The sequence below is a fragment of the Ambystoma mexicanum genome, chromosome 13 (assembly GCF_040938575.1).
Source record: "Ambystoma mexicanum isolate Mex_15411 chromosome 13, UKY_AmexF1_1, whole genome shotgun sequence".
NCBI lineage: Eukaryota > Metazoa > Chordata > Amphibia > Caudata > Ambystomatidae > Ambystoma > Ambystoma mexicanum.
The window spans coordinates 754,948,038-754,963,813 of record NC_090938.1 but is presented as its reverse complement, the minus strand read 5'-3'; positions in this window follow the sequence as shown (position 1 = coordinate 754,963,813).

The window sequence follows — 15,776 nt, the reverse complement described above, 5'->3', positions numbered from 1 at the left end:
ATTGGCCCAATTCTCCCCTCTCCCATGATTGGGGAAGGAACTGTGAGTCAGAGCGATGTCATTTTATGGCTTGCAGAGAGGACACTCCCCTGTCAAATTGCACATAATCTATATTTGATAAAAAAAGACATATTTGCACAGGTACACATTTGTTTAAAATTACATGCACCCTTCACATATCACAGGAGGTATACCCTGTCCAAATCTGCTCTTCCTGGGGGCTTGCATTCAGAAATGGCAATATTTCACTTTTTAACTGATTTTGCAATATCAGACATTAACCCAAATTTACACACATGTGCGCAAGGAGTATGGACATTAGTTGATGAAGTGTCAGATTTTTCACATGCACACATTTTGAGTAATATCCTCTTTTCCGCTAAAACCCCCTGAACATACCACCGGGTCCTAACACGTCTTAAAATGTGGGCAGAAAAATCACAAGAATTATGGTATCATTTAAATAATTTTCACAAGTCCGCTCTACGAGTTACTCATCTTTTTCTAAAACCATATTCTGGCTGGCAGGGGTGGGTCTTCTCAGGTCACATGGGACAGAAACCAGTCTTTCCAGTTTCTGCCAAGCTCAGAGACCCTGCCCCTCCCAGCTTCTGCCAAGAGGAAGCTGTTTTACGACATCTGCAATAAACCATCTGCCTGGGTGAAGGGGGTTGCATTGTTCAGAGCTCCTGTATTCTGTGGGGGCTCCCCTTAATTCAATTATCAGAGAGATGGCATATCCTTAGTGTGGCCAGCAAAAGGCAGATAGGCCTGGGAACACAGCTGTGACTCAAGTTTCACTCCTGATGGGGGGTAGTTGCCAGGCAAAATTGAAATCTCTTTAAGCCAGTTTTTAGCTACATGTCATTTCTGTTCCCCAGTTTAAGTCAAGACATTTGTTTACATATGCAGCTAGGATGCTGATTCTAAGTTTAAAACTATGACATTTAAACAATTGCAACCTATGTGACACTCAAAAGTAGGTCACTCATTTCTTTTAAACATTTAGATTTTTAGTGTCTTTCAGTCCAAATTTACTTAAACTGCTGAAATCCACAGCTCAGCCAGTCTTGTTATAAACCTTCAAGTCACTTCAGAATATAACTTTACATTGGATCCACCTCTCAGTAGGTCTTTCTTTGGCTTGCCTTGGGTTCATTTATTCAGTTTTACACAAAAAAAGTAAAATCTGGTGTTGTTTTAAAATGCCGGCTTTCTGATAGTGGTGAGTACTGGTACTGCACCCCTTTTTGGGATTTAAGAAAATAAATTCCCAACAGTTATGGGTTTGCTTTTGGCAATCAGCATTGCCATTCCCAATGGTTTCAGACTACTGTGTGGGTAGTCCACTGGTGGTTTTAGGCAGTGCCCTTCTGTGCCCATAACATCGGCAAAAATGAGTGGCAGCCTATTCTTCATGCATTTCCCTGTGCATTTTCTGGGAAGCTCTGGCCATCATGATGTTTTCCATGTCAGTACTGCACAGTTTTGAGGTAGGGCTTGGATGCGTGGATAAAAAAATCCCACAAGCGTCTTCCTTCAGGTGCTAGTGAGTTTTGTTTCCAATGCGATTTGGGAAGGTTTTCTGTCGCTCCTTCTCCCCTGCATCCGCTTCTCTCTTTCAGTTTGTTTTTTGTTGCCCCACCATTCCCCCGCGGTCTGTCTGGGGATGGTAGGTTGAGTGCCTCATCTGTTTGGCAAAAACATCCAGTCCATTTCCCAAATTCCGGTCTGGGTTTTTTTTGATAGCACCCAGATGCTTTTTGGGAGTTGTTGTCCTGAAAAAGACTAAAGGGAACTCTGGGCAGAACAAGGAATGGGAGGTATCATGTGACAGAGGAGAGAGTGTGTGTGTGTGTGTGTGTGTGTGTGTGTGTGTGTGTGTGTCTGTGTGTGTGTGTGTGTGTGTGTGTGTGTGTGAGAGAGATGTTCACTGCTGAGGCTTTTTTTCCCGCTCTTTTGTGAGGAACAGTGCCTCACTAACTAAAATCAAAGGCTTAGTCAATACCGTAGGGAGATTACCAAACTATGAACGACACTCCTCTTTGCAGCTCTACCACACTCGCCCACATTAGTGGGCAACATTGCCCCAAGCATTCTCTTCATTGTCCCTCTTTGGGATATCCTTTTGGGATAATGGGACCATGCCCGCCTCCGAGGATGATGCATGTGCCATGAGCTGGCAGGGAGATCCCGGTCAGTGTTAGGCAGGCTTAATCTCACAGGCGGTGGAGCTCTGGCAGGACCTTCACGGTGAAGAGCAGCAGAAGTGGGCAGCCAGGTTCAGGTCCCATCATGGGAGATATCTGCAAAGTATTAGGCCTTCAGGTGACATGGTGTCAGAACAAGCATCTAGCTCTTCTGTGGATAGACTGTCCCAGCGACTCTTCTAAGGTCCACAGATGACAACACAAGTCTAGACGGTACTCGTTAGTCCGATAGAATACGCTGGACCTAACTGCGCAATGTAAGGATGTCATCCTATAAACAATTGCAGACCCAACTAGACCCATGCATGCCCATAGACCTGCAATCGCTTAGCCCAGTGAAGGTGTTTTAGAAACAGTGACACTGCCAAGCAGAGAAAGACACGCTCAAGCTTGGTAATCGGAACAAACTCCACACTAGATAGCGAATGTCTCAGAAAACTAAGGCTCTGAACCTCTAAAATAGATGCGGTCACCCTAGCAGGCACTGGAAGGTAGCCAGGAACAGGGGTCTCCATCCAATCCGTGCAGACACCCCCACGTACCAATATGCTAACTCTCTCCTCTGCACACACAAACTATAGAATGCAGCTATACCCTTCGATCAATTCGGCCTAGCTGCACACGTACCTATACACCTCAATGAACACCTCAATAGTCTTTAGAACGCAGCTATACCCCACAAAAAATCAGCCTAGCTCCACACATAATCTCATACACAAGTTTCGCCTCTGCCAGAATGCAGATACCGAGGTCAGTTCGGCCTTACGGTATCAGGTAATATAATCGCGGCAAAAATGTCACGGTAAAAAAATATCACAGCAAAAATGCCGCTGTTTGACCCGTTAATAGTGTGCCCTATTATAACATTTAAAGGGGGCGGGGGGTTGCAGGGTTGTCCCCCGCTTCTCTTAAATGGTATAATGGGTCCGGGGTTTGCAGGGGTGTCCCACGAATGTTTTACATGGACTGCGGTGCAAAAACGGCGGCATTTTTGCCGCGATATTTTGTTACCATAGCAATTTTTGCCGCGATTATATCACATGGAACCAGCCTTACTGCACACATTCTACTGATCTCACACAATCACGGCACCACGCATAGCCTTAGAATGCAGATACACACCACATAAACCACACTGGCTGCACACATACCGAGTGCACTCAAGCACCATCTACTACCCGAATATTGCCACTGACTGGGCGAATGTGTCTCGGAGGCCGATGGGAGGCTGCTGGATGACTAACCACCTGTGTGGCCATTGCAGGGGATTAAAAGGGAACCCACTCTACTCCCTCTCTCACACCAGGAGATGGCAAGTTGGGGAATCACTCCCTGTTACTGTGTCCATTTGTTGTACTGTAGTAATGTCGTCAGAGCCAGGTTTCCACTATATAAATACCTGGTAACATACATCCATGCATGCACACATGCATACATATAATAGTGGCACTACCTCTGTATAAAGGGTTGAAGATCCCTCTGTGTTTTGGGATTGAAATATGATATTAAAGAGGTGTCATTCATGCATCGCTGCCTTTATGCAGCAGTTACTTCCACCAGGGGTGTGATGCCGTCGCTACCCAAGTGGAACCTTACAGACTGGTACAACATTGTCCTAAAAAGTCATCCTTTTTTCTTGCCAAATTTATTTTATCTGAGTTTAAGTTAATTATGAGATGCACATTCCTATTTCTTTTTAAAAAAACGTCTCTTAATATGTATTAAGGTTTGCATGTTAAGCTGGATCTCATGATTACATGCACTGTATAAGGGCCTTAAGGACATCAGATAGACTCTTTGCCACCTTTAGTGGCTCGTCCCCTAACACGATGACCTCTTAGTCTTCCATTGCCGGGTGGGATATTTCTTGCATTTAAAGTGCTGCATGTGTAGAAGCCTTGGGCCTCAGGAAGGGCAAGGTCAGCTCCAGTCGCCTCCCAGCATCGTGTTCTTCTTGATGTGACCTGTAGAGCGGCCACATGGTAGACTCTGCCTTCTCTAAACATTACGCTTTGGACTGCAGCTCAAGGTTGAAAGCCCAGTTTTGGAAGCCTCTGATGAAGACTATAGAGGACTAGACCACTAGACCACTAGGCAACCATTCTGTGAGCCTTCGCGGTGGTAAAACATATTTTCATGAGTTTTGATGAAGAGGAATTAGATGTTAGTATAAGTCCTTTTGACTCATGGTGGTGACTCTTGTACTCCTAGAGCGTAGTCCATCTTCCTATAGAAGAACCATTGGCTAACTCCTCTCTCTAGTTGATGAATGCACAAAGAGACAAGAGACTGAATTATAGACATTACTGGGCATGAAGTGGGGTAGGGCTTCTGCATAGGCGGGTGCTTGTAAAACTAGCTATCTTGGTCTGGGTCCCGAATGATTGATTTTCCTCTGACCCAATGGTGCCATTCCATCGACATGTCTGAGGGAGGGGGGTGGCAACACAGTAAGAGTGCAAGAACCACAACTGCTGGAACAATCTTCTTATGCCTATAACAATGTTACTGTTCCATTGAAATCTCATAGTAACTCAATTAATCGTACCATATGACTCTCTTCCAGCTCCCAAGGATGGACATCAAGGACCCCACACACCTCATTATTGGGTGGCGGTCTACAGTGCTGCAAGTGTTCTCTCTCTGCTTCTCACCGCAGTGTTCCTGACCCTATGCTGGCGTGCCTGGAAACAGAGTGAGTGTTTTGGCTCTCCTATTCCACCCGTTCCCATCACCTAATGACACTGACTTTCCCCCCCCATTGTCAAAAGCAGGTAGTGGAATAAAAGGTAAACTGTTTTTATTTCCGCGCACGGCGACTGAGGCATATGATATGGCATTTATATATAATGGTAAGGGCCAAGCCAATGTTTTAAAAACTATTTGCACCCATTAAGGGTGAGTCAACCAATCATGTGGCTGGAACAGCATGCGAGAATACACAATCCCTGCCCGCTGTTCCAGCCACCCAAGGCCGTTCCCCGGGTAGCGCTTTGATTTCCCTTTTTTGTCTAACATGGGAAGGCAACATGGAGCCTCTCCCTGTTGCCTTCCCACTCCCCCACTTAACTGCAGGACCGGAGCATAGCGCTCCGGTCCCTGAGCTCCTCCTGCCTGGCTGCCATTGAAATAGAAAAGGGGCTAAGTCCTATGATTAGGATGAATGATGGTGGCCATTTTGGATCATGTTTTCCATGGCCACATTTATCCAAACAGGGACATAGTCCCTTTTCCATTTCAACTGCAGCTGGCAGTTTTTGAACATTTTTCTTTCTCTGATGGGAGATGGGCGCACACTGAGCTGATCGCCCATGAGAAGGGGAAAAAAAGAAAACTATCCACACCCCATTAAATGCCAGGGTGCGAATAGCTTTCATGACCCGGCAGAGGGGGAAGGGGGCGGACATGATGTGATATGGTGTGGCATTTATAATGTGCCTGTACACAAGTGTTTCTAGGCGCGATGTTTGTGCTCTCCCCGACTTTACGTGAAAAAATGAATAATACAGACACTCCCTGGACAGGGAATAAGGCACAAAAGAGCAGGCTGCGAGAGTTCAAGGAAAAGTTTATCTAGATCTCTGAGAGCACTCTGACCACATCAAGGTTACAACACATTTATATAGTACATTGACATCTTTAACATATGATGCTACGTTGGACCTGGATTGGTCAGCCGGGTTGGTGTCTTAGGTGTGGGCATCATCTCTTCCTCCGGGTTGGTTGCTTGGTTGGCGGGAGGATTGACGTCAGACATCTGTGTTCCGGATGGGTGAAGGTCAGGTCGTTGTGATACACGGTGGTCACTATCTAAGCTAAGCTAAGAAAATACATTCTGAGTAAAGCATGAACTAAATAAGGGTTGATCAAAAGACCCTCAGTAGTGTGTCATGTCATTGTACAAATCACTCAAGAGTTTATATCATCTACAACATTTGGGTTATACAGGTCACAGGTTTACGGGCCTTGACCACTATAAAACTGTCATTGAACTATAGGGTTAGTCTCACAAGAATCTCAGGTATGTGGCATTTGTTAGTATTGGGCACGATATACTGCAGCAGGGGTCTAATGTTAGTTGGGGGTCTGTTGGGTGGGCTTCATAGCATGGTTGGCAGTCTGGCACATGAAAGGAATGCCTTGCAAGGACAAAGGGTTAGAATGGCAATAAGTTTGAAATGGCGAGGGTAAGAGGGCAAGGACACTTTTGTGGAGATGGACGAGCTATGTGCTTGGCTCATGTTGGTTCACATGCAGGACAGTGATCTCAGAGGAAAAAGGGATGTGTTACATTTATTATTTGTTGCAAGCAGCTCCGGCTTCAGCGTGAGAATGGAGCTGTGGAGTTTTCCAGCGGGAGTGGGAACGAGGGTGGGGGCCATGTGCTCTGAGCTACTGCGGCGGGCAAAAGGGAGAGAGGCATTTTGTACCATCGCAGTGAGGCCTGGTCACCAAGATGGAGTCGAAAGGGGGTACAAAAAATGGATGCCCCGTGTCCTGCTCGGTGGTCCCATCTACGCAAATGTAACCCAAAGTTAACATCGCATAAGGGCGAGGGGCGTACCCACCACTAGAGGCACTTGGTCCGAGTTTTGTACTGAGAAGTGATGGTAAGGTAGAGAGCCCCTCGCTCCTACACATTCCCCCCTTTCGTTACATCTAAAGTAATGAATATTTCTACTTTTTATTCTTTTCCTTCTCCCTTCGGTAGTACTCAGCTTCCGCCACAGCCTCGTCCCACGTGGGGGTGCCTTTTATGGGCATCCATGCTCTGCATACACTTCTTAGGCTATTTCCTCTTCTGGCATATCCATCTGGTGTACACATTAAGTAAATTCCTCCATCCCCATCTAGATCTACCCATACTTCTTGGTACCATTGCAACTCCCTTGGTTCTTTTATCGTTGTATGATGCAAATTATCAACTATATCCCCATATTGCCTGTAAATTGCTTTCATCCTGTATTGTGGTGTAGTGTATTCCCCTGTTTGCATTTGTGCATCTATCATGATAGCTACCGTTGTCGGTTGGCGCATTGTTACCATCATCATAGCTGAGGTTGGCATGCTTTTCTCACAACACCGTAGTCCCAGTTGGAACACACAAAAGAACAGGAGCACAAAGACGATGATGGGGATCAGTATTTTCATTGCCACATTTACCCATGATGGTATCCAGCTGAACAAATTGTCGAACCATGTGCTTTCTTCTGCTCCTCCTTCCGTTCTCATCTTTCTCCTAGGTTGTGTACTGCTGTTATCACATGTGAGAGTGTCCCGTTATCAGCATCTTCAGTTGGCACGAATGTGCGACACACCCCCCCAATTTTTCAGCAAACACCACCGTCCATCACCGTGAGGAGATCTAGGACATATCTGTTTTGCATTGTCATTAGGCGCAGTGCGCAGAGCTCTACTTTTATCACGTTGAACCCCTCTTCAGTGTCGTTAGCCAGTTCAATGAGCTCCCAGCGCACTATCTGCAACCATTTGGCGTTCGCTCGTGCTTGCAGTCCCGGGACAAGAAGTGAGGCGAAGAATGTCTATGCTGATGAAAAGAGCTTGTATTTCTGCGGGATCTCAGCAAGGAGTTTCGATGATTCGGATGAGATGTAGTTGGAGGATCTTTTACTTCGTGTCAATCTTTTCTTTAGTTCATGCTCTGACAATAGTTCATACGCTGGAGCTTCTGTCTTTATTAGTTGGAGCGCTGTCAATGGTTCAGCCGATTGCCCTTCTGCTGATATGCCAGCCGATTGCCTTGCTGACCCTTGGATGTGGCTCTCTGGTATTACCATCAGGGCTGTGTGGAGGTGGCTAGAGCACAAGTTCCTTTCCACGATGCGGGAAGGTGCAGGTAAGCTTGTTTGCCACAAATCCAGTACATGTCCATCAGTGCAGCGGTGCCTTTCTTCATGTCAGGTATTATGACCGTCTTGTTGCATTTCTTTGTCTCTCCCATGTTCACTCGTCCCTCCCCATGGAAGCACAGCTCATGTGGCACCTCTTTCTGTATTTTAATAGGTTTTTCTAATGCTGTGACCCATGTTAGCTTTGTGATATGATGGGGTCACATACCTCTTTTATCCATTGGAAAGTGTCATTTGATAGGCCTCGAAGGGCTTCTGCTTTGCATTCAATTGTTTCTTCGTGCCACTTGTTTTCTGCATATCGCGCCCCTTGATGACATGAAATGGCTCCTTGAGGCAAATTACTCCTTGGCGTCTGCTTGTGCACGTTTTCTCATTCTCCAGTTTTTCAATGTGACGTTGTGCACTTGGAACGTGCTCTTTATTCTGCATAAAACCGGGTGAATTAAACATTGGGCCTCCGACAAGGGCACTTCCTGCGGTACTAACATTTTCGGTGTTCCTGATGCATGCGGAATGAGTGAACAGACATAGCAGCTTTCATTTGTTGTTTGCTTCGCCGTGACACTCATGTCGGAATACCATTTATTTGATTGATAAGCGTGGCAGGGATCTTCTATTTCGTCTAACCCCAGTTCATGATAGATGTCATATCTTTTCCCTCCCGCCCCCCTTTTCTCCTCCTTCTCCCTTCCTCGTTATTGTTCTTCAACCTTTTGTAATGTATTGGAAACATTCCAGCCCAGGTTGTATCATTACTATTCAATATGGCATGTGTATCGTCATCAGTAGCAGCAATGTTGTGTGAGGTTGGGTATATGGTTGTCTGTGCATTAATACTAGTGTTAATTAAATCATTTGACCAATAATAATCTCCATCATATTCGTTATATCCATAAGCATTGCTCATATTTACATTGAAACGTAACACTGGCACACTTGTTGATCCTACAGTGATGTATTCTGAGGGTTGCATCACATCTGTTTTGTTGACATTAATCTCATGTGGCTCTTTCCATATAGTCTTTACTCCAGTCCATATCATTTGCGATCCTTCTCATATCATGTTAGCCCCGCTTCCTCCCCTTTGCATGTCATTAACAAAAGATAAAAGAGTATAATACCAAGCTGCGAAAAACAACATTACTGACATCAAAATTGCAGCACATTTCAAAACACATTCAACGTTACTGAACCTTTTAGCCCTAATGCCGACCCTATCACTATCTAGCATTAATTGGTTCTCCGCGTTTGTAGGTCGTTGGGCCATTTTTCACCTGGAGGGGCGATATAAATTTGTTAAGTCACCACAATATATACATGTATTTACATTCTTTGTTCAACTTCATGTTTAATCATAATTTTTAGTCATGTTCTGAGGCGTATGGAGAATATTTCAATCAATCAAAGAGGAGAGGAGGAAAACATAGAAAAGAAGGAAGGAGGAGATAAGTCGTGCAGAACAAAATACATATCATAACTTTTATCTCTGCATATTCTCTTTACTGACAATTTGGTTATCCTTTTTCAACCTCATTTGTGGTACCAGTGGCACCACCTTGCTCCTCCTGGGGGATTGTACTATCGTGTGCCCTCCTCACATGTGATAAGTGCACCTAATACTTCAATCCTTTTACCTTCACCGCCGTGGGTGTACTATAGATGACCTCATAAGGGGCATGAAACCTGGGTGAATTCCACCTCCTCACAAAGCTGCGGACGTACACATGTGCTCCTGGCATCTGTGGCCCGCTTGAACTGTCTGTGGCCGGTGTGGTAGTATCAGTCGCCACATTTTCAGTAAAAGGCGGTGCTATTTGTCACGCTATGCTGTGTACTGCGTGTGTTAACTGGGTCAGGTATTCCCTGAACTCTTCCCCCAGCACTGTGGCAGCCCTGTGCGCATCCGATGCTCTTCTAATCGGGGATACTGGCGTGTGTATTCACCTCCCAGTTACAATTTCGTGGGGGCTCAGATGATGGTCTTTACATGGTTGCGTCCTGAGTTGGAACGGTGCTAGGGGCAAGCAATACACCCAGTTTTTCTTCAATGTGTTACACAGCTTAGATAACTTACTCTTTAATAATTTGTTGATCTTTTCTACCACCCCATTCGCCATCGGATGATAAATTGAGCATAGTTTGTGTTTTACCCCCAAGAGTGATGTCACTTCCTTAAAGAGGTCATTCACAAAGTGCATACCGTTGTCTGATCTAATAACATCGCATATTCCCCATCGTGAAAACACCTCTCGCACAAGGAACTTGGCCGCACACTTTGCGTCTGGGTGGGGACATGGGCCCACTTCCACCCATCTTGAAAAGGGGCACACCACCACAATCAAATATCTTGCTCCATTACAGCGCTCTCCCATATCAGCATAGTCTATGTGGAGCTCTCTAAATGGTCCTGTTGGTCGGGGAAGGGTACCGCGCAGTGTTCTTAATGCCATTCCTGAATTATATGTTTGGCATGTTATGCATTCTAGAATGAATTTCGACAGGTGCTCTTGCAAATTGGGGACGAACCAGTGTTCCTGGATGTCTGTGGCAATGTGTTGCTTTGCTACATGGCTGGGGAAATGCAGCTGTTGGAATGCTATTTCTAGTAACTCTATGGTCACTACAACCTTTCCTGTTGTCTCCTGTCTCCAAATGAGATCTGTGGCTGATTGTTTACATCCCCGTTTGCTCCACAGTTCTTGCTCCACTTGTGGTGCTCTTCTTTGTAATTCTATTATCTGTGCCATTGGGGTATTATTGTATGCTTCTTCTTGTGGATCTGTGGAGGTTGCTTTTACAATGTATTCGAGTGTTGGTGTCACATTGAAATACGCGGCCTCCTTCTCTGCTGCGTCGGCTGCCGCGTTTCCCAATGAGATTGCATCTGTGTTGTTGGTATGGGCTTGGCATTTCACCACTGCCACTACCGATGGTACTGCTAATGCATCTATTAGCTTACTCAACAATGTTGCATGCTGTACTGGAGAACCGTCTGCCCTCCTGAATCCCCTTCTATGCCACCGTGACAACCCTGAGTGCACTGTGGTAGTTGCATAGGCTGAGTCTGAGTATATTGTCATCGCACAGCCGTTGGCTCTGTGCAGTGCTACGATCAGGGCAGTTAGTTCGGCTGCTGTGCTGAGTAATGGGATGGGAGGCGCTTTTGCACAATCGTCTCATAGTCATCTTCCTCCATGCACATTACTGCCATTCTGACGTGTTTTTCCCCTGTTTTGGGGTTTATTGATGCTGACCCATCTATGAAATATATTTCTCCCTCCTGTAGGGCATTTTCGCTTGCTTTTGGGATGTCATCACTTTCCCCCTCATATGTGGCACAATCGTGTTCCTGTATGTCCTCTGTTATGCATGGCTCTGTAATTAATGTTGCTGGATTTACTGTTTTGCACCTCACAACGTGTACGTTGGGGCTTGAAATTATTACTTCATATGCTGTTGCTCTTTGTGTCGTTAGTGTTGATTTTGATCACTCATGGATGGTGAACAGGGAATGCTCTGCATATAGCGTTACTGAACATCCCATGACAATGGTGGCGCTCTTTTCAATCGCGAAGGCGGCAGCTGCGAGAGCCTGTTCGCACGCGAAATGGCCTTGCATTACTGGATCTAGTGTCCCACTGTAATAAGCCAATGGTTTGTGACCTAGTGATGTTTTCTGTGTCAGTACTGCTGTCATCAGTATCCCATTGCAGTGTGAAAACAAGAAAAATTCCCTCTCATAATCTGGGTTCGCGAGGACTGGGGCGTCAGCAATGAGGTCTTTTAATTTCAAATACTGTGTTATCATTTCCTGCGTCCATTTTATTGCTGCTCTATTTTTCTGTGCCTCTTTTAACGCTTGTAGTAAGGGGCGTGTGTATGCCGCGTAATCAAGGACCCATGCTCGGCAATAGTTACAAATGCCAAGAAACTTTTGCATGTCTTTCACAGTTTTTGGGATTATTATTTTGAGTATAGCAGCTGCTCTGTCTGGGAGTATTCGCTTCCCATCTTTTGATATTAGCTGTCTGAGGTATACAACCTCGCGAGACAGTATTGCAATTTTCCTTTGTCCACCTTGTACCCCTCGGTAGCTAGCACATTCAGTAGTGCTATCGAGTCTTCTCTGCACTTTTCTTCTGTATGGCTACAGACAAGTAAATCTTCTACATATTGAATGATGGTGCTCTCTACATCTATGTTTCCAATGTTTTCCCGTAACACCCTGTTAAAAATACTGGGACTTTCACAATACCCTTGTGGTAGTCTGCCATGTTCATACCTGTTGTTCCCTAATGTGAACGCTGTCAGGTATTGGGATTCTGGGTCGAGTGGTATGGAGAAGAAAGCATTCTTCAAGTCAATTACAGTGAAAATGTTGATTCTTTTGGCACGCTGCACAATATTGATGCCGGGTTAGGCACTAATGGGAACTCTTTTTGAATGACGTCATTGAGTGGGCGGAGATCCTGGATCATCCTCCACGCCCCTCCTTTTGCTTTTTTTATCGGGAAAATCACTGTATTACATGGGGAGTTTGATGGTACTATGATGCCTTGTTTCAGGAGTGCGTTTATGGTTTGCCTAATTCCCTCCTCCGCTTCTCTTGATATGGGATATTGCTTTACCCTCGGCAGTATTGCACCTAGCTTGAGTTTTATTTTTATTGGTGTCACCTCATGTAGTAGCCCTACATCGTGGGGCCCTGTGGTCCAAATTTCAGGTGCTACTTTTGCCATGTCTTCCTCAAATATAGTCAGTGGGGCCTTAATGCTAGCCATCAATGGGTTGTGTACCTCTCTGTACTGGATCATAATATCACATGGTATGCTTATTTCCATTATTATTTCTCCATCATTCTCACCATCAGTGAATAATTCCTCGTCTGTTATATCTCGTAGCATTATGTTTGGGTCTATGCATAACACAGTTCTCCACTCGCACCCATGCACGTCCAGTCCTATGACCACAATACGTTTGCTGGATACTTGAACTGCCTCGATGTCTATGGACATTATCGTGCCTGGCATGACCTCTGTGTGTGCAATTGGGCGGAATATGAAATCTGATGATGTTCTCCATTCTTTTTTCGTTATCTCTGGCAGCCCTCGTGCTAATACCTTGATGCCATAAATAAACATACTTATATCAATGGGTATTCCTCACACCACAACTTCGTTCATTACTGTGCTGATCATCAACATGGCTCATACTGGGCATACTCCTGGGGTGGAACACACTATTCCTCGTTCTGTAAACAAGATGTTCATATTTAATTTGCTTAACAAATATCTCCCCCGCAAATGGATTGGTGCGTCTTTGTGGTACAGTAAGGGTGCGCGCACGGTTTTTCCCCCACCGTTATATCAAGATCTTTAGTGTAAGGAACTTTTAAAATAGCCCCAGAGAACCCCTGCATCTCTAAATTCCTGCCTGAGAGCAGAAACTGCCCTTCCATAAGAAATGATTTCTCCTCTCCAGAGTCTACCATAAAGATAAACTGCTTATTTCCTATGTCTGCCCTCACTAGTGATTCCTCTTCTGCAAATAGGGTGGTGGATAGGACTGGACACGCAAGTGTTCCCTGTGGGCTGTCCTAATCTGAATGTCTTTCTTGCCCTGGCACTGAGAAGACATTGTCTCCAATCACGGTCACGCAACGGTACGGTGCGGGCGCACCGTTTGCAGATGTTGCATAGCAATTATTGTTTGCACTTACTACTGCTTTTTGTCTTGCCATAGGTTGTGGTGGTGGTTGCTGTCCTTGCTGCATCTGAGGTTCGTTATAGCATTGGTCTTGCTGTCTCCCACTTCCCATCGGTAGTCCATAGGGGCTACCTGGGTGTGGGCACCCCCAACCTTGTTCGTTCTTCATGGGCTGTTGCCCCTGGAAATACCCTGAAGGCCGCATTCTATAGTCTCTGGAGTATTGTCCCCATCTCCCACAGTTCCAGCATGACCCTTGTGGTCCGCCTCTCATTCCTTGACCGCCAAATCCTCTATTTCCCATACCTCCAAACCCCCCTCTCTGGCCACGGCACCCACTTCTTCCTCTTGCTGGTCTTTCTTGCCACTGTTGTCCACCGTATTGCTCTTCTCCGTTCCACTGTCCTTGTCCTCCTGTGGCCCGCAGTGCCGCTATTGTTGCTGGTCTGTTTCCCGCTCCTTCAGCCCCCTCGTTTTCTCTGTCTGTGGCTACGCTGGCGTTGACAGCGGCGACCTTCACTAATTTGTTCTGTACCAGCTTTGCCTCGTCTGCCAGCCTTTTTTGAGCTATCTCCTTTTCTCTCTCTTTGATCCTCCTGCAGTGGTGCACAATTCAGCTCTGTATTTCAAGCCAGCCCTTGGCTTCTATCCCAGCTATTTTGTCCAAGGCCTTCTGCACCTCCTTCGGAAGCCCCTTTTTAATGATAAAATAAAACAAGGCGGTGGACTGGTTCCACGTCGTGCCAGTTTCGCTTCTCCATAAATCCTGCACACGCAGTATGAATTGCGTAGGATCCTCGTTCTCCTCCATTGTGCACTGCATCACTAAATGTAAATCTGGAATATCTGGAAACGTGCGCCTCAATGCATCCCATACTTGTGCTCGAACGTTATTGCACGCAGACCCATCGTGGCAGTCACAACTCATCGGAGTTACCGATGTAACCGGAGTTACTCTGGGGAATCCGGCCTTTTCCCACACTGCGTCTGCTTGGTCACCAATTGCTGACAATAATAAACTCTTCACATCCCCTATCGCTAGCGGCACTCCTGCTGTGTTTTTCTCAAAGGCGTGTATTCATTTCCCAGCCCCTCCCGATAGTGGGGGGAGGACCTTTAGCAAGTTGTTTTTATCCATTTGAGCCCATGGAATGTAGTGTGGCCTACCTGCTCCTTTATGTATCAATGGCATTTGTAACTTGTGTTTCTTTCCTACCTTACTTACCGCACCTTTCTTTATTTTACTTACCATCATATTTCCCCCTCACTGTCTTAGTCTGCCCTGCCATAGTGTTGGTGATGGTGTATCTGGGTAACGGTGGTTTGGCAGTGGGGACCCGGTCTCGGCAGCTGCCTCTTCATATTCATCTAAGTCACTCCACACCTCTTCTATTTCTGATTCTCGCTCATTGTTCCCTTCACTTCCTTCCCCTCTCTCACTTTCTGGGTTGGGTGGGCGTATGATCCTCACGGGTTTGTCATGTAGATGGAACAGGAACTCCCCTGACTGCCACTCTTTCTCTTGCCCTTGTGGTATGCGTGTTCCTTGTGATGATACTGATCGCGCTGGCTCTGAGATTGTTTGCGCCACTTCCCCAGGTGTGCTCAGTGTTGGCGTTAGATACGCTATGGATAATGGTGGCACCTCCCCTCCCCTGGCAGCATTTGGACTCTATCGCACAATGCTCTTAGCCACGTTATTTCCATCTGTGCATGTGCTAGCTGGCGGTCTAATTCTCCAGTGAAGTGTGCTAAATTCACTGGGGGTGCACTTGTTGGGCCATACAAACCTCCTTTGTCATAGGGTGGTGGTGCTGTGGCAACTACTCCGGTTGTGGGTGTGGGGGTGGGACATGCTGGTATGTACAGTGATTCACTGTATCCTACTACTGGCCTTGACATTAAAGGATATATTTTGGTTGTATCGCCTTCAGCTGTAGTGGTTGTGCACACGCCCTTTGGCGTTCCGCTTACCTCTTCCTGCGTT